Source organism: Schistocerca americana, chromosome 3, assembly GCF_021461395.2.
Source record: "Schistocerca americana isolate TAMUIC-IGC-003095 chromosome 3, iqSchAmer2.1, whole genome shotgun sequence".
NCBI lineage: Eukaryota > Metazoa > Arthropoda > Insecta > Orthoptera > Acrididae > Schistocerca > Schistocerca americana.
The window spans coordinates 93,483,193-93,504,244 of record NC_060121.1 but is presented as its reverse complement, the minus strand read 5'-3'; positions in this window follow the sequence as shown (position 1 = coordinate 93,504,244).

The following is a 21,052-nucleotide window of genomic DNA, read 5'->3' as shown; positions in this document are numbered from 1 at the left end:
GTTAAGGACTTTGAGCCTATTTTAAATGAAGTACCACATTTGTCAACTGGATTAACACCTGTGGAAGTAATAGGTAAGACTTTTGTGGGAGAACTCCTTATAAAATGTTTTACTTAGCCGGAACAGCCTACTGTTGATTACCAACTTAATCAAACAATAGTTTCTAAGACCTTGGTCAATAGAGCACTACAACGAGTGGGTGAATATAACGAGAAGGCTGTCGAACCTAAGTATAGTGTAAATGACCTAGTCCTAGTAAAACAGTATCTTCAGAGCTCTGCCCTGAAGAAAAAAACACACAATCTTTTTCAAAAGTATGAGGGACACTACCGAGTGCAAATGGTGGTACATCCCAAAGCCTTAGTTTTAGTGGATCCTCTAACAGAATCAGAAAAAGGAAAATATAATGTAAAAGACGTAAAGTTGTATATATCCCAGGGACATTAACGTTCTGTGTTAAAGGGCGGAGTGATGACCGTCAGATCACTAGTTGTTTTTGGTGTTTCTTCTGTACTATTTTTCCTGCACCAAGTGCCCTTCAAATATTAAACTATTCTGTAATCTATTCCTGAATTCTTATACTGTTCTATTATCCACCTGTATAAGTTGATCAGTTTTCTCTTGCGTCTGCATCCTTGTCTTTACTTGGCTGACAAGCAATGGCTACTGCAAGTCATTGATATCAAGGCCATACTGCTTCATGTAATAATAGCAATAATGATCGTAACACTATTCATGATCTCAAATGGGTTACGTGGGCTTATGTTCCACACTATATCATCAACTTGATAAATTTTTTTGTTATATTGAGTCAGGACTGAAGCACCTGTTACTGTTTTCATAATATGCTCCTTAGAAGCAGTTGGATTCCAATTTGATATATCTGCAGTTACATCCAGAACAGTCTGTGTTCTCAGTACTAGGTTGTTAGTGCCCAATAAGTATTTAAGTCACCTTCATGCTCGGCTCTAGTCAGCAGCAGTCTCGAATCCAAGCATCAGAGTATAGTTAGGTCTTAATTTGGCCTAAGCTATTCTTGGAGATGAATCAAGAATTATTAGATTAATAGAATATGGAATTTTATATGAATCATTACATAATTGTGATAACATGATACATAATTTTACACTTTGTGAGATATAATGCAAATGGGAGGGTTTGTATCACATCTAGAAGGGGTGGGTAGTGTAAGTACAAGCATGATGAACACTAATCACACACCCCACCTTTCAGACAATCCTTGCAGACAAGTGTAACTGATTTGCCATTCCATAGGTGTTGCTAAGATTTTTCTTTGGGGGCTTCAAAGGTGAAGGTAAGAATGTCCGTTCTGTAGGAAGCGTTTAACATCATACCTCCTCCAGCTTCTCACTCAAGTACCCGCGAACTAGACATCCTGGGGAAGGGGCCTGGGAAGGGTTTACCTGTCTTTGAGGCTATCTTCTTTCTCTTCTTCGATCTTAGCAACTGTTTCTACTTTTTCCTTTTTTACGTCTCACCTGAGTACTGGTCTGTCTTTCCCTCTTTCTGTATCCGTATACTTCTATCGCTGAATTCCTTATTTTCCATGGTTTCCAATAACCTTCAACTTATTTCATATAAATAGGACAAAGAATCAGGATACACAAACACAAGTCTACATACACAAAAAGATCTACTTAAACACAAACAGGAAAATTACGAATTAGAAACCTGAAGTGATGCCAGAACCACCAACGGATGTAAGGGAATAAAGGTATATGTGCATCTGAGTAGCTGCACATATTACATAATTGAAATGTGACGGTTCTGCACTTATATATTTACATGTATATGAAGACAGGAGAATAACAGAAAGGGTACTCGTAGGATCAACCCATGTAAGATATAGGTACTGTTCCTAAAGGGAAAAGGGCAGTGTTGTGACAGAAGTCACATGTTTAAAGGGATGACTCTGGTAGGTTTGAATTCTATTAGCACTAGCATTTTTACATTTTAGATTTACAAGTGTCAGAAGAAGGGAACATTTTTTTCTACCCAGAGTAATGAATAAGTACATACTTAGAGAAAGTAGTATGGGAAGTAATAACAAAGCAGTAGAGTCTTCATGAGTTATTTACACCTGCATTTTACGATTGGAAGAGAATTAGAAAACAAAAATTTGGTACTCACAAATTTTTGGAGAGTGAAAAGAGCTAACTCCAACATAGATTGAAAGGTTCAAGTTTTATAATTGTAGTAAAATGTGCACAGTTATCAGCAGAAAGAGCTGTACTGCTAAAATATAAAGAATTATCTTGAGGGATAGTATTGTGCATAATGAATATGTATAAAATATCGCATGTTCACGCTAAGGGGAGGGATACGTAGTGCCTCAAGAATTTCGGGGTAAATTCTAGAAACACTCGACCTTCCACCATCTCAAACAGCTGATATTTTAGGTACAAATGTGGGAGAGTGAGAACATTTCTACCGATCCACCTGTCTCTATGTGCAGGTCAGAAGTTTGTTATCAGAAGACTGTAAGAAGGGCGAGTCACTGACGACGACAGGTGTTTGCCACCAGTGCCACAGAAGAAGTGATGAAACCTCAGGGAATAGTTATGTAGTATTCTTTGGTGTGATAGTGTCTGTGGTGATTGAGGAAAAAGACTAATGAACAACTGAATATAGATTTCTACACATATTCATGTATTGGACTCCCTTGGGTCCAGAGACTTTTATTTTTTCATATCTTAGGTCTGCATGAGGCAGGATGCATGTAATGTCCGTAAATTAATTGATTGTTGCTATCATATTGTACTTGTGTTTTATCGAGTCTGACATTTAAAGACACCAGTTGGCTTGCCAGAATTTACTTACTTATATGAAAAGGAGTCAATGTAGCTTTGTGTTGAGAGATGAAAATATACCAAGAATAAACTGAGAGTGTTCCACGAGTACACAAATTATTTCAAGAATAGAGAAGTAGCTTAATAAATTCCTGTAATCCACTACAGTCTTCAGAGAAGAAGCTTTTGAGAGATTGATGTAGCTGATTACCCAGAGAAGAGAATCGGCTGCAACATGTAAGTCAACTGCAAGAGACATGTGGGTTTTGCACCCCAATACCACACTGTCTTCTGTCATCCGAAAAACGTTAGAGAATGTCAATCCTAAGAGCCCGGGTTTGATTCCTGGCTGTGTCGGAGATTTTCTCTGCTCAGGGACTGGGTGTTGTGTTGTCCTAATCATCATCATTTCATCCCCATCGACGTGCACGTCACCAAAGTGGCGACAAATCAAAAGACTTGCACCTGGTGAATAGTCAACCCAAGAGGAGGCCCTAGTCACATGACATATAAATCTCGTCCTCACCAAAGGTGAGCTGTACACTTAAATCCACATTAAATCTACCAACAAGCAACAGTACTTACATCTTGACAGTTGCCATCCTTTCCATTTCAAATTGTCCCTCCCATACAGCTTTGGAGACCAAGGCAAATGTATTTGTTCAGATGTAGACACCACCATTCTCACCTCAGAATTCACTGCACATAATTACCTCACCAGCTAAGTTAAAAAGCAGATTTCTCAGGCGATCACATGCAATCCTGGTACTGCTAATCCCTCCAGAAAGCAACTTTGGGGCACACCACTCGTAACTCAGTATTAACCTGGTCTGAAATGTGTTAATCAGCTATTTTGACAGAGCCATGACATCCTAAAATCATGCCCTGAAATGAGGTCCATTCTATCTGAAATTTTGCCCACCACACCTTGAATACCTTTCCATTGCCCACCCAATCTCCACAACATTAGTGTGAGACACTATGATCCTTCTGCACCCATCTCCCTACCCTATGGCTCCTACCCCTGTGACCATCCCCGCTGCAAGACTTGCCCTATCCACCCTCTACCACCACCTATAGCAGCCCTGTAACTGGCAAAACATATACTATCAAAGGAAGAGCCACATGTGAAACACATCATATACCTTCTGTTATGTAAACACTGTAGGCATTCTACATTGGCATGACAACCACCAAATTAACAATTAGGATGAATGAGCAGAGCCAGAGGGTGTGTACTGGCAACTTGTAATATCCTGTTGCAGAACATTCTGTACAGCTTGACAACCATGACCTCGGTGCCTGTTTCACCAGATGCAGCATCTGGATTCTTCCCCCAAACACCAATTTCTCAGAGCTCAGCAGGTGGGAACAAGCACTACAATATGTTATCAGTTTTCACAACCCACCTGGTCTTAATGTATGTTAATTTCTTCCGTCTCAGCTTCTCTTGACAATAACTACAGTTTGCTTCACTCCATTTCAGTTGTACACAACTTTCATTGTCTTACCCATCTATTTTTCGCCTTTCCCATCCCAACTTTGTTATGTACAATACACTTAGCTTTTCACTCTTATTAACTCATACATGATGTTTAAGCAGCAATCTCTGTCTTGCGTATTACCCTGTCTTCCATCTTCAAGCCCTCAAGTCTTCAAATCCTGTACGATGCAGTCCCCAACAGTCAGTCTTTCCTTCTCATCCTGCGCGGTAAGTCTCCCCTGACCTGCAGTTCTGGGTGAGTTTCCTGAAATTTGCCCCTTTTCCTAGACCTTTCCAGTCCTTTTCCTTCAACCCTCTTCCTTCCCCTTCAACCCTTCTGGCTGAAAAAGGAGCCACTGGCTCCAAAAGCTAACCTATTACAGCCATCTTTTATGTGTGTGTTCTGCTGCCACTTGGTGGGTAGATTTTTATCTATCCAATTAAATCATTGTGTCAAAAACTGATTGTTACTGTTGTTATACGCAAACAAGTTAAACAATGAAAAATCCAGGATGGAATAAAAACTTTATGAAAAGGACAAATTGCTACTCACCACATAGAGGAGTTGTTGACAGAAACAACGAGAAGCCTGTTTTAGACATTTAAGATTTTCCAGCCTGTCTGACCCAACTGCTGACTGTGACTGCATCTGTATATGATATGAGCAGCAATCTGGGTTCGGTGGTGGAGGTAAGGAGGCAGCACGGGGTGGGAAATGGAATAGCAGGGTACGGATGGGGGAAATCTGTTTCCTGTGAGAGCATGGAGGGACAGAGGGGAAAGGAAGGGGAAAGGGAGAGGGGACAGGACAGAAGTACAGAAGAGGAAGAAATAGTACCAGTAGCTGCATTGATGGATTAGATGTGTGTAGTGCTGTAGTGGGAGCAGGGAAGGGGGTATGTAGGTGGTGATCAGGGATTAGTGAGTGAAATGAAGGCCTGTGTAATGCTGGAGTGGGAGCCAGAGAGGGGATAGGTATTAAAGTTTATGGAAGCGTGCTGGGCCCATAACCTATTAATATTTATGGAATTCAATTTCATACACAGGAATACAAAAGCACAACTTTTACTATGTCTTAATACAAAGCAAAGTGTATTGAAGAGCAAACACATGATAAATAAACACAAAAGGGGGCTACACCCAAGGAACATCAAAAGAAATGCAACTGTGGCACCATCAAATGTCTTAGGCCAGAGGCTTTTAAAAGCAAAAATAACATTACAGTTTCAACAATAGGTTGTTGGAGGACATTGTAATACCTCATTGTCGCCAGGATGTTAAATCACAAGTCTAGTTGGAGGACACGGACTAGTGAACCTTCGCTAGGCCCTGTCCTTCTCTGCTCATGCTCCAGCATTTCATACCCCTTCTGTTCCACCAATGCACCTACTAGCCTTTTCCCCTTTTCTGCTTCTCTCCTCTCCGCCTCACAGCACAACCTCCCAACTATGCACTTAGCAGCCCTATCCTGCCCCCATCCCATCCCTGCATGCTGCCCCCACCCTACCATAATATCCCTCTTGGTCCCCACCCCATGCCTCCTCATTACTCCCATCATGCACCTCAGATTTCTTCTTACATCAACACAGTCACAGTCTGCAGCAGGCCCCTGCAAGTACAAACAGTTGCCATGTGTGTGAGTTGTGCTTGTGAGTTTCCATGTTTTATGTTTTATATTATGGATTTCTTTGTCCAAAAACTTAAATATTGAGCAGTCTTTTCATTGTGCCTGTCTCTAACTCAATGTATCCTCTGTGTAGTGACTAGAAATCTGCCCCTTTTATTTAGTGAAACAAGTGTCAGACAAGAAATACATAAACATAGGTGTTCGGATGTGAAGAATTGGACATAATTAGTGTATTGGGTCAACGTATGTTCTTAATCTATATCAATGACATTCTAAACTGTACAAGACATGGAGAAAATATCTGCTGATGATAGCAACGTCGTGTCACTGACAAACATCAGAACTCTTATTAGAGAAAGTTAATGAAACTTTCAAGGATGTTATTGATTGTGTAGTATGTAATAAACGACCACTGTCCACAAAGAATTAAAAAAAAAAACAATGTGTACTTCAGCATAAATAGGGAAAACAGCTCTGTGGCATAAAGCATGGATGGTAAACCTATGGACTGCGTAACAAAGTTTTTATGAGTGAATATTGATTGTCAGTTGATATTAAGTGAACACACAAAGATAGTGACAGAAAGAACATGATCAGTATGTTATGCTCTTGGGGTTCTATCATCAGTTTGTAACAGTCAATGTCTTGTGGTGACATACTATTCCACCAGACACTCAGTTCATAGCTATGGAAGCTTTGTCTGGGGACTGAAGGAATAGAACATGAAAGCAGTTTTTAAACTGCAGAAAAAGACCATAGGAATGATACCTAGATGTAGTAGTAGGGCTCATTGTAAACAATTGTTTAGAAAATTGTGTGTCCTTGCTGCACCAAGTGTGTACACCTACTCATATGGTGTGCATATCAGGGTGAACATTACCAAGTATTTCAGTACAAGTTCTGTATATAATCATGGAATAAGTGTTAGTTTGGACTCATTAGCATTTGCTATCAAGGTACAAAATTTTATAATAAACTGTCGAAAGAAATGAAAAAGATTATTAAAATACATCTATATAAAGATGTAGCTAAAACAGTCTTCATAAGACATGTGTATTATACAATTATGGATTACTTAGAGGCCTTTTGACTAGTGGTTAATAATGAAAGGGAATAACAACAACACACTGACACATTACAAAGTAGTAGTAGTAGTAGTAGTAGTAGTTGTTGTTGTTGTTGTCTTCAGTCCTGAGACTGGTTTGATGCAACTCTCCATGCTACTCTATCTGTGCAAGCTTCTTCATCTCCCAGTACCTACTGCAACCTACATCCTTCTGAATCTGTTTAGTGTATTCATCTCTTGGTCTCCCTCTACGATTTTTACCCTCCACATTGCCCTCCAATGCTAAACTTGTGATCCCTTGATGCCTCAGAACATGTCCTACCAACCGGTCCCTCCTTCTTGTCAAGTTGTGCCACAAAACCCTCTTCTCCCCAGTTCTATCCATTACATAGCCCCTGTCTTTTTACCTACTTGATCCTCTGCTGCCTTCACTACTTCATCCCTCAGAGCTACCCATTCTTCTTCTAATGTATTTCTTTCCCCCATTCCTGTCAATTGTTCCCTTATGCTCTCCATGAAACTCTATACAACCTCTGGTTTAGTCAGTTTATCCAGGTCCCATCTCCTTAAATTCCCCCCTTTTTGCTGTTTCTTCAGTTTTAATCTACAGTTCATAACCAATAGATTGTGGTCAGAGTCCACTTCTGCCCCTGGAAATGTCTTACAATTTAAAACCTGATTCTTAAATCTCTGTCTTACCATTATATAATCTATCTGATACCTTCTAGTATCTCCAGGACTCTTCCATGTATACAACCTTCTTTTATGATCCTTGAACCAAGTGTTAGCTTGTTATGCTCTGTGCAGAATTCTACCAGACGGCTTCCTCTTTCATTTCTCTCCCCCAATCCATATTAACCCACTATGTTTCCTTCTCTCCCTTTTCCTACTCTCGAATTCCAGTCACCCATGACTATTAAATTTTCGTCTCCCTTCACTACCTGAATAATTTCTTTTATCTCATCATTCATTTCATCAGTTTCTTCATCATCTGCAGAGCTAGTTGGCATATAAACTTGTACTACTGTAGTAGGCATGGGCTTCGTGTCTATCTTGACCACAATAATGCATTCACTATGCTGTTGGTAGCAGCTTACCCGCACTCCTATTTTTCTTATTCATTAATAACCTTCTCCTGCACTACCCCTATTTGATTTTGTATTTATAACCCTGTATTCACCTGACCAAAAGTCTTGTTCCTCCTGCCACCAAACTTCACTAATTCCCACTATATCTAACTTCAACCTATCAATTTCCTTTTTTAAATTTTCTAACCTACCTGCGCGATTAAGGGATCTGACATTCCACGCTCCGATCCGTAGAATGCCAGTTTTCTTTCTCCTGATAACGACGTCCTCTTGAGTAGTCGCCACCCAGAGATCCGAATGGGGGACTGTTTTACCTCTGGAATATTTTACCCAAGAGGACGCCATCATCATTTAATCACACAGTAAAGCTGCCTTCCCCTCGGGAAAAATTACGGCTGTAGTTTCCCCTTGCTTTCAGCCGTTCGCAGTACCAGCACAGCAAGGCCATTTTGGTTAGTGTTGCAATGCCAGATCAGTCAATCATCCACACTGTTGCCCTTGCAACTACTGAAAAGGCTGCTGCCCCTCTTCAGGAACCACACGTTTGTCTGGCCTCTCAACAGATACTCCTCCGTTGTGCTTGCACCTACGGTACGGCCATCTGTATCGCTGAGGCACGCAAGCCTCCCCACCAACGGCAAGGTCCATGATTCATGGGGGTAGGACATTACAATATATGATCATATTGTAACACTTCTATAAGAAAATAATGTGCCAAGAATTATAGTCCACAATATTGTGATTCTCCAGATTTCAACATCTCACTTGCCATGGGCAGGTGATGACTCACTTCTCCAGGTGGAAATAGGGAAGGACATGAATACATGCCCAGGGTGTAGTTGCATGTTTACAGGTTTAAAGTCAAGTTTCCGAACAGACTGGAGTTAGTGCAAGGAGTATAACAGCATGCTCACGGTTCAGGGGTCACCAGTGGATGTTCTTCATTTGTGCAATGATGGACAGAACTATGTTTTGTATTTTAAGTTGGCTGATGGAAGCTGGGTGTAAAACAAAGAATACTGTACAACATGGACCAGCTGAATCATGCAGTGCAGCTATTGAGGGATTGACTTCATATTTGGGAAGATAGAGTTTGTTTCTGTCCAGCCATCTTGATTTTGGTTTTCCACCATTTTCATTTTCAGACAAATACTGGGATGGATATTTCCTCAAGGCCATGATCAACCACCTGTTCTATCCTCATAAAAGCACATCTATTTAATCTGTATATTTGTATATTTTTGATCTATTTATTTTCGCTGTATTATTACAGCATTTTATATCATTATTTCCTTTCTTGCCCTAAATTTCACTCTCATAATAGATAGTGTAATGATGTGAAATAAGAAAAGAAGGACTCATTTGTAAGAAAAACATATCTGTAATAAACAGATATTTTGCTAAAGGTCCACTGACTGCATTTAACAGAGCAAAACTTCTAGAAGTTGTAAAAGTGATGAATGCAGAGCCACTGAGAATAAATGAAGGAGTGCTGCTCTTTTTTCTTATTCCTGTGATATCACCTTTTGCCATAAGGCATTTGAGCTGAGGGAATGTAAGTTTGGGAAGTGCAAATATATTGAGCAATAAAGATTATTTAACTCTAGCCATCATCTTGTATCCATCACTGATTCAAGACACAACCTTGTCTCTTAATCATTTGTGTTGTGATCTGCATATGTTCCACGAAAATGTAGGCAAAGTTGGTGGAAGATAGTTCGGATGTGAACAATCGGACATAATTAGTGTTCTTTTGTTTTACTTTGCAATTAAGTGCCCAAAACACCTTGAGCTATATATTCTGACCACTTCTTGACTGAAGTTATACTGAGTAGGTCTGATGGGTTTCCTTTTCCAAACAAGAATGGATTTCTGTAAGGTAAGGTAATTTTCTCGTGAGGCATGACATTGTAATCATTGAAGTAAAATTGTTCAGCATCAATGTGGGCTGCCTCCATGTCACAGAATTTCTATTATACTAAGTAGCACCGTTTGCAAATTATTAAATTGTTGCTGCATCTTGGGATAGTTTTATTTTATTTTTATTTTTTTTAAACTCTCATTAGTGGACTGGAGGGTAACATCTCAGGTTTTCCACAGTTTTCTTAAATAATTTCAGACAAATGCTGGTATGGTTCTTTCATCAAGGCTATGATAAACTACCTGTCTTGTCCCCATAAAAGCACATTTATTTAGTCTGTATGTGTTTATATTTTTGGGCTATTTATTTTCAGGGAACTACAATGACTAATCCTATATCATTGTAAGATGATTCTTGGATGAATAAATAAACAACATTTCCTTAACCAGATAACCAGTGGTGTTCTGTTTTGGGCAGTTCCCATGGAGCAAAAATAACAATTTGGCAAAAGTGCAATCAGTTGCGGTTGTAGAATCAAAAGTAAATAGTCATGTTGCACATATTTTTTTAAAAAAACTGAATGTAACAACAGTTGGATCCCTCTTTATTCTAAACTGCTCAACACACAAAGAAGAAAAGAAATAGAATCATAAAATGCAACATCCTACTCACCAAGATGACACATATCAAAACTACATCACAACTGCCAGGCTTACAAAAATGTGGGCTTACAATAATTTTAAAATTTGTCAGCATCATGAGTCACCATGCAAAAATGGCTTAGAGAAAAGGTATTTTACTCATTATTTGTGTTTATTCACACATGGTGTCCTACAAAGGAGCACCTTCAGGAAGGGAATGAATAAAGTTCTAGCAATTTCTGCTTGCTACTTGTGTATACAAACAACAGAATATGATTGGCACTAATCTACTCAAAATGATAATTATGGTAATTACTTCTGTATTACTTTGTAGGAGAAACACAACATTGTAGGAGAAGACAGATTGCTACTTACCATAAAGAGGACGTGTTAAGTTGCTGACGCTCGAGATACTGGAGTTGGTGATCATGTGTGCATGAGGTGTGCTTGCTTGTGTGTATGAGTGGTGTGTGTTTCTCTTTTGCTTATGATGGCTGTGGGTGATAGTTTTACGTAAGTATCTTATAATTGTGCCTGTGTGCAACTTTGAGTGTCTTCTTTATAATAAGTAGCAATTTGTCTTTTCCTATAATCGTGATATTCCCACATGGATTTTCCATTAGGCAAAAGACAGCTACTCTGAAAAAAGCCACTGCCCCTCCTGCTATGCTATTCAGCAGAAGAACTCAAAAGGATGATCTGTGCTAATGTTTCATTCATTTTGTACATGAGTGTGTGTAGCCTACAATGAAACCAATGTGTAAGCTATTGTTTTGATATGTATTAACAGGGACATTAAAACATGAAGAGTAACTAGTACTCCAGCAATGACAACACCACACTGGCCCACACTGACTGCTACTGGCATACAGAAGTGCTCCTCAGTCACTGTCGGAGACTGGTTATTCTTCTGTGCCTGTTAATGCATATCAACCAAACAAATAGCCCACTAGACTAGTGTGGAACTCCTCTGCTGATTAGACGTGTGAAAGCCCACTTTAAAAATATTTTGTTTGTAACAGGAAAGAAACCTGCACTTTCCCTCAACACTGGGTGTCACATGGAAGACCTTATGAGCAGAATTTGTTTGGACCAATTCCTACTACATATTGCAAGGTTAAATTTTACTTACACCAGTGATGATGTAGTGAGCTGATGTTGGCAATGATTACAGAATTTTGGGAATTATGTGATGTTGACATTAGCCAATTGAGCTATAGCACACTGTATTGCAAAAACGAAACTGAAAATATCTGCTGAAACACCAGAGAAAATGTACCTGATGACTCAAGGGATACCCTGTGTGTGTCTATACATACAGAGACATCAAGAAAAATCTAGACACTCTTTGATAGTATGTATTTGGAACAAAATGACATATCGATGCAGTTTTGCGCAGTAGCATTGTCCATTGTTTTCTCAACAGATGTTGATACATGTTTTCCCGTAGATGACAGTGCAGCGATGAACAAAACAAGATTGTCTTTTTAGCAATGCAAGGTCATATTGAAGCAGTACTGGAAGTACAAAATCATGATGGAGGTACAAAAGCAATGTCATAATGTGTACGGAACTCAGCCACTAACACATACAACAATTTATTGCATTCATAATAAATATAAAGCCAATGGTACTGTTCAGGATGTGCGTAAGGAAAGGTCTGGGTGACCAAAAACATCAATAAGTTCAACTTCTGTCGCTGCTGTGTTGCAAAATTGTACTAGGTCACCTCACCAAATCTGTGAAGCAGAGTGCACATGAATGTGGGGTAAGACGATCAAATGTACAATGAATTCTGAAGATTGTAAAGTGGAAAGTGCACATTTCAAGATCACTACATACTATGAATGAGGATAACCTGGATCAAAGGATGGAGTAATGTGAGTGGTTAGAAGGTGTACTTCATGAGGATGAATGGTTTGCAGGGATGGCATGCACAATGATACTGAATGGTACTGTAAACAGCCACAATTGTGTGTACTGGGGTACTGAAGATCATCACATTCACCTGGACAAACAAGTTAATCTTACAGATGTTAACGTGTGGTGTGATCTGTCACTGCACAGTTTGATTGGCCCATTCATCTTTGAAGGTACCGTAACTGGTGAGGTATATCATCATATGCTCTAAACATCGATTTTACTATCTGAAAGGTGTTTGGAAATGAAAGATTTTCTCACAACAAGACGGAAGTCCGTCTCACTACCAGAGAGATGTCAGCCCCTATTTTGGATGAATGTCTACCTGGACAATGGGTAGGTCAAAAAGGAGCTGTAGAGTACCCACCATGGCCTCCAGACCTTGCACTTCGTAACTTCTACTTATGTGAGACCTTGAAAACTGAATTTTATCAACAGAAGGCAGCTACATTAAATGAGCTGCAAGAAACCATGGAGGTATCCTGTGTGGCAACACTGATAGTTGTATATCAGTCAACAGTTCAGAAGCATCAACATTTCTGGGCTGCTAGGGGGGTCACTTTGAACACACAAAGTAACCTTCCCAACCATGCCAGAATTGTAATAGTACATCAATATGTTCCATTAATATCGACCATCAAAGTGTGTCCACATTTTTCCTGGACTCCTCGTTGTATTTACACATGTATGGTGTTTGTAGGCTCCCACACAAAATGATGATAAAACAATTAAAAGGAAATATAAATAAGTAATTTAGTACTTAATCCCATATAAATTTAGGTGCTATATCTCGCAGCACAATACATCGTGAAGAATACATAGCCTACAGTGACTGTTTTCACATTACAGTAGGTCTACAGTTATCAAACAGAAGCAGCAGCTAACACAATGTAGAATTGTTATTTATGATATAGCAGCGTAAGAAGTGCACTTGAAAATGTGTCACCCTCAGAAATGTGTCATGTGCAAGAAATTAATTAAAATAGTGATTGGTAAAAGCAAACATTTTTTTCAAGTTATAATGGATCTCCTCTCTCTACAGAACCAAACTTTCCAAAGACCATTTCATAATAAATGAAATAAACTGAGAAAGAATATAGAAGTCAGTACATTATGTTAAAGGCTGTATCAGAAATCTATAATTTTAACTTATTAATAGGCCTATACACCATTTCAGAAGAAGAAGAGGAAAGGAAAAAATATTACTGTTTAATGTACAGTCAATATCACGGTCATTAGTCATGGTCACAAACTCAGATTGTGAAAGGAAGTCAACTGTCCTCTTTCATAGGAACAGTCCCCCAGCAACCACATTAAACTACAGAAAAAATATGTATGGCCGAATTGGAATTCGAAACCTGCTTGCCCTGGATTTGACTTCAGTGTAGTAATGATAGCACCACATCACTCTGTTTGTAGTGAAACACTTGCCTGTTGAGTTATTGATATTAGTCAGAAAGTAAACTGGGACTTTGTCAGCACCATCTCCTATACAATGTATCATAATTTAGCTTGAAAACTTACCTCGATCCAAGTGCTGCATTAAATAAAGCAACCGCTGTGCTGGTAACATATACCATACAGAGTTTCAATAAACATTTTCATCACTGTACTCATGTTGCTTGAGCTATGCATGCTTTGCTTCATTTGTTAATTATTCGCTTTCTGAGTTGCTATTTTCCAGCAGGAAAAAAAAAAAAAAAAACACCTCTGTTTGACAAAAGACGGAGCACAGTGTGAGTGGAGGCAAAACTGCCATTGACATAAAAAAGGAAGAGAGTTATTATTACATCACTAACTTCAAGCAAATGTCCACTATCTTAAGTAGCCCAAAACATTAGGCTCACCATATTCGTACCTCAATGACTCACAATGGTGATACTTTTCCGTGACGTCACTCTGATGTGCTCATACCTATTTTTGACTGTGTTGGGTGCTTTGATTGTGTAGAGACGTAGTTGTTTCATCAAAAATGCCAGCTTACAATGCTTAGGGATGGAGTAATCAGTCCAGTCATAGTCTAAAGTTTACAAGAATATTTCATTCAAGCAATATTTTCTTTTATATTAGTGAATTGTGGTTACACTGTTTATTTTTATCATAATGGTTTTATTCCTGTCCTTGACTTTAGATTTGCCTTACTTTACTCAGCAGTGGTGACTAGTGTGTAAGAGCACAAGAGCGTGTAAACACCCTACCTTTCGCTACCTTGAGGATTTACTGATTATTTTTCTTTGAATTCTGTTAAATGTAACACAGATGCTGTAGTGTGAATGATACGGCACTTCAATCTACATACTATCATTCCTCTATGACTTGAAACTTGGCATCAGGGTCGTGAGTACACCTTCAGTTGTGCATGTTTTAAGGAGCTTTTGCACATGCGCATCTCACGTGACATAATTGCCTTACCAATTTGATACACAACGTGCACGCTTCAAGATGTGCACAGCTAGCCCTTGCCACTCAACTAGAAGTTTACACCAGGTGGCAGTGCTGGATTAGCCACGTAACAGGAGTTAGCAAATGCTACGGGACCTGCGACCTGCACATTGGCCTGGGATTGAAAACTCTTGTCAAGTGAGAGTTTTTTTCTCCTTTCTTTCTTTCTTTCTTTTTTCTTTATTTCCTTCTCTCTCTCTTTTTTTTTATTTTTTATTTGTTTTAATAGTCAGTGGAAGTATAGCATTTATTTGTTGCAAGTAGACTAGTAAAAAAGTTGAATTATATCACCATTTGGTTATGTTCACAACATTCTACCAAATGATTGATAATGTTTCTGGTGTCACAATGAAGGAAGGGTAATTGGTGTGTCGGAGCTAACCTCAATGGCCGTCAATAGCTTCTTAGTGGCATTTAGTTGATGCAACAAATCCCTTGCATGCAACCAATGCCAGACAGCACAACAATTAGAAACGTAAAAGCACAGGAGTGTTGATGTTGGCAACATCAATTGAGAAGGCAATCGACACTAGTCCTGAGAACTACAGACATGTAACAGTTGGTGCTTGGATGCCAATCATCAACTTCTTTTACAAAGCAGAAGATTATTAATTGGGTGACATCGATTTTATATAGTGATTACAAAAGTGCTGACTGAAAAGAGGGAATCACTGAAGTATAAGGTAAGGCCGTTGTTTGTTCATAAATACCCTGAAATTTAAACAATAAAAAAGTATGTTGGTTCTTGGTATGTACCTATATAGGAATCAGCTATTTCTGTTTAATATCATTATAAAACACTGTAGTTTATATTTGTATGATTTCGAATACAATAGACATTTATTTAGTGCCAGAATTTGTTCACCCGTAGTACTGTTATATACTTGAAAATTTTAATACCACATTGGAACGTCATTGACCTAAAGTTATATTTTAAAGAGGAAAAACAGAACATTGGATCTTGCAGTTGATTTTGCGTCAAAATTTGAGAAATAATTTTGATAGTGTGCAGCTTTGATCACTTGTGATGTACGTATTAAGCATGAAGCATGAATAGAGCTAATTGGTTAAACAATTATTTTAATAACTGGTTCATAGTTTTAAATTTACAAATCCATAGCACTGAAGAATGATTTAGCTCTTGAATCTGTGCTTCACATTAATATTGTCAGCTTTACAGTTCTAAGGAAGTGTTCCCTTAACAATACCTCTAACAATTTTTCAAAGGATGGTGATCTGGCCTGACATCCATCCAGCTACTCAAGACATTGGCAGCAGAAATCATTCAATATTGGACGTAGGTTTGTCACTTATAACCCAGTTCTCTTTGAATACACTTAGTGGCTTCCACTGCATTGTGAATTTACACATATAACAAATTTGCAACTTGAAGATGTCTGTACATAGGAGATATTTAAGATAACTGGATATGAGGATGTTCTCCTTATAATGATACAGCCTTCCTCAAAATTCATATGAAATATCTGATACCACCTTTTTTTATATCCATCCGGATAATTATTGGACAACTCAGTGTCTTTATATATATCATCCTGTCCTATTTGATAAAAAACTTGATATTCATTGTGAAGGTGTGTGGAATGTTCTCAAAGGATGTGCATTGTCATAATTATTGGTGGATTGTTGTCATTGATAAAACTATGTACATATACTAAATTAAGTAAATAATCATGAAATTGAAGTAATAAGTCCTTAAAAATAAATAACTAGAGATTGCAGAGATGTTAGCATGAAAAATCGATGCTTCTAATTAACAAAATGGTAATCTAAAAATCCAGTAACAGAAGACCTCATTATCTTGAGAAATTAATATTCTTTGTAATTACTTTTCTAATTAACTCTCCAATTGTTTACATCTCACAGTTTTCCAGTTTCCAGAATTTGAGGTCTTATTTGTGCATTTTATGTATGTAATCAGATAAAGCACGAGCTCTGTACTACCATTGAATATTAGTAACCAAATCCAAACTGTAATTAATTATGTAGCTGAAATAATATGAGAGACATTATTATAATTAAAGTAGTGGGCTGGGGCACCAACTTGTTGAAAGTAAACTCTTCTGTCGCCATACAAGTCTCGGATGGCAGGTAAAATGGAGTTCTGAAGCTTCTGAAGGTACACCTCACCGGTAACTGTGCCGTCAAAGAAGAATGGCCCAATCAAGCCCTGGTAAGACAACCTGCGCCACACATTTACTCCTGGCAAATTCACGGCTTTGTCTACATGGACGTTCAGATTTTCGGCGGCCCAGTAGATGCAATTGTGGCGATTTACTATACCATTGAGTTTGAACTGTGCCTCATCAGACCACACTATTGTCTCTGCAAAATCTTCATCGTTGTGCACCATGTTAATAAGCCACTCACAGTACTCCATTCTACAATCTGGGTTGTCCTCGTTCATTGTGTGTAGCAATCGTGAGATCTAGCACTTCTACTTTGCTGTCTTCAAAGTTCGCCGAACACTTGAGCGACTCACTCCAGTTTCACAGGGACACTGTCTCACAGACTTCTGTGGTGAACGAGTGAATTGTTGTAACACACGACGGGAGTTAGCTGGACTTGTTATTGTTACAGGTTGTGCAGATCGTTGTTTGTGTACACCTTTAACACAGCCTTCAGCTTCAAATTTGTCTCGAATGCGACAAATCGTTAAACGTGTCGGTGCCTCTGTTTGATACTCATTTCGCCATTGCCATTGGACCTCATTAATGTTTTCATACTTAAGATTCCTCTTCAAAACTGACTACCTTTCATTGAGTGTAAGCCTTGCGCCAGCCATGTTTACTCGAGTAACTAGGTGCAACTAAGAACAAAATACTGACTATCTGGTGACTGTCTTCTGACAAAACAAAACAACACAATACAATGCTTGTGTGGTGATTGCCGGAACTACAAACTATTACACTACCAAAGATGAGATGGCTCAGTCAATTAACAGTGGCTACATTTTTTTGGATCCCTCTGTATACTTACTATTATGATCATGTGTGTGTGTTTATATATATATATTATGGATATGTTTATGTTTTATGAACTACTGAATTGTAGAGGGTACTAATTTTGTGAAGAGGCTCCCAAGTGAATTCGAAGGAAACATGTTGGTTACATACTAGGTTGTAGGAACTGCTGAGAAAAATCTTTATTTGGAATGTTGTTAATTGTAGTTTAACCTTAGCACTTAGGCTAGTAGGAAAATATTGATGCTATGTAATATGATACATTAATTACTTCATGAAAAATGCTTATTTACTTAATGTGGAATTAGTTATTTACCCTCAGCAGACTGGAAAAACAAGAAGGCTGACATTGGGTGTGAATATTTAAACATGTATTTAGTTGTGGGTGTTTAGGTTTAAAGGTAACGGTTTTTTTCTGAGTTTGTTCATTTCTGGAAGATGAAGGTTAATAGCTAGACAGTCCCCTCCACTGCTTTCCATGCATGAACTACTGCACTGCCAAACTAGGCCTGTAGCCATCGGCCCTTCACAACAGATGCACACTGTGCATTGTTTGTGTGAGTCCACCATGTTCTGCTCCCAGAAATCTGCAATAGAATGTCCTAAAGAGTTAATCACAGACAAATCAGAAATCTTCCAAAGGGGAGGTCTGCATTGGTTATATTCCATGGAAAACTCAGTGGCTATTGTTTTCACTTTTCACATAAGCAAGGACATTACAGTGGCAACCCCAAACAGTGTCAAGGATTATTGACCAGCGGTTCCCTATGCAATATTTTCAGACCAGTTTTCTGATCACCCACCATCATAACTGGAACCACCATCCTAAATATCACTCACACTTTAATTTACATTCCTGACCACCTGAACAATACAGACACTGCAATATCATACAGAAATAATAATCTAATAACACTTACTAAACTAAACAAAGGTCACCAATTGTACATCTTCGAAGTTCTTGAAATATTTATTCATGATAGGAAACATGGTCAGAACACACTCAGTGGCAAAGCTGAGACAGTATGAATGAATGTCTTTAAAACTTTCTCAAGTACACAAGATGATACACAGTAACTTCTGTGTTTTGATTCTGCTTGTCTGCAGCTTAACTTGTCATCTTTATATGTTAAGTAGCAATCTATCTTTTTACTTATATTGTTGATGTTCTAAGCTGGAGTTATCATTGTTTGATTATGCTCAAATATAGATGTATAATTGTTTCCCAATAATGATTTGTTTAAGTGAAGAGATTGGAAAGATTTACACATTTATGTATATGTTACATGTGTACTTGATTTTCAGTGTAAGTTGGTAATACTTTTTGAATTACATGGCACTGTATTTCTGCATCTGCAAAATCTCTGAATATTTCATGTTGTAATTTTGTGTTTGCATACCATTTAAAGCTTTAAATGTATATTTGTAACAACTGTTATTTTGCACTGGAAATTTTTTAAAGAAACTTTATTATTGCTTAAAATGTGTAATTACAGTACCATAGCATGATAAAAAGTGAGAAATTATGTCTTATTTGTAGTGAAATAAAAAAATAATAAAAAATGGACGATTGAAAACATGCAGCAAAAAAAATCGTAATGTAAACCACTGATTGACCTGAAGATGAGGATGTACTCCCTCAAAACATGTCATATGAGAAAATATGAGCAATGAACAGAGATAATTGTTTTAATTTATCTTGTATTCCACAAACAGCTGCAGGTTCCAAGCCACAGTGCAACATGGATGACTTACAGTATTGTTTTCATTAATCCATATAATTTGGCTAGTCAGTTTTGCCATGAATGGAGATGTACATATATTTACAAATTCAAGTTCCAACCTAAGAGCTGTAGAGAAACACTGTTGTAACTGGTGCTGGCCTGATCTAGACTTCAGCTGGAGGCATGAGACAGAAGCAGTGATGGTAAAAAATTGAAAACGTCTATAGTGTGTATATATCAACTGGTGTTGATATAGAAATGTTCACAAATAATTCAGTGACTTTTCTGAACATTATGTTTACCGAAGAAGCCAATATTGTTATTTTTGTAGACTTGAAAATAAACAATACACTATAATTTGGCTAGTCAGTTTTGCCATGAATGGAGGTGTACATATATTTACAAATTCAAGTTCCAACCTAAGAGCTGTAGAGAAACACTGTTGTAACTGGTGCTGGCCCCATACCAGCATACCAGCAAGGCAGAATTTTATGAATGCCTTGTGTATCATCATCATGTTTTCTCACATTAAGAACCCCACAAGAATTACAAAGAGAATAGAAAGTCTCATATAGAACATATTAGCAAGTGTACAAATTACAATAACATAAATAGTTATTGTAGATCTAGGGATATTTTACTACAGTGAAATGGATATTTAGCTTTTGGTAACAGAATTACGACAGGAAATAGTAGTTATTTGAACTAATTATCACCACTCACAATGCAAGTATTACATTATTGCATAAAATTCTGCCACTGTTGCAAACACACACATTGTTCTCATCAAAAAAGAGAGACAGGAAACTAGGATCTGTCATCTACATTTACATCCATACTCAGCAAATGACTGTTGAATGCATGCTTAGATACCTCTATGTATGTTGTAATTAGTTTAATATTTTCTCTATGTTCCCTACAGGTGTGAACCATAGGAGGCGGTAGCATATTTGTAAATTCCTCACTTGATACTGGTTTTCAAATTTTGTAAGCAGGCTTTCATGGGATAGTTGGTATAAGTGTTGGCAGTTCAGATCTTTAAGAATTTTTTGTCACACTCTGCTATGGCACAAACAAAGCTTTCAGCATTTGTGCAGCCTTTCTTTGTATAAATTCAAAATCCCTGGCAGATCTTGTTATGGGTCCCATACACTTGGAAATATTTTATAATGGGTTGCACAAGTGTATTACAAGCAAGGTCCTTTGTAGGTTGACTGCATTTCCCCAGTATTGTGCTAATGAATAGGTCACCATGCACTGGCACAGATTGCACAGCAAGTGCTACACAGCACACAAAACAGTCTTATATAAGCCAGTGCATCAGTGCATCTTCGGCCACTCTCATATTTATGTGGCTAATGCATGCTTCGCTCTTAGACGGTGACTTAATGTACTCCTTGGTTACGTGT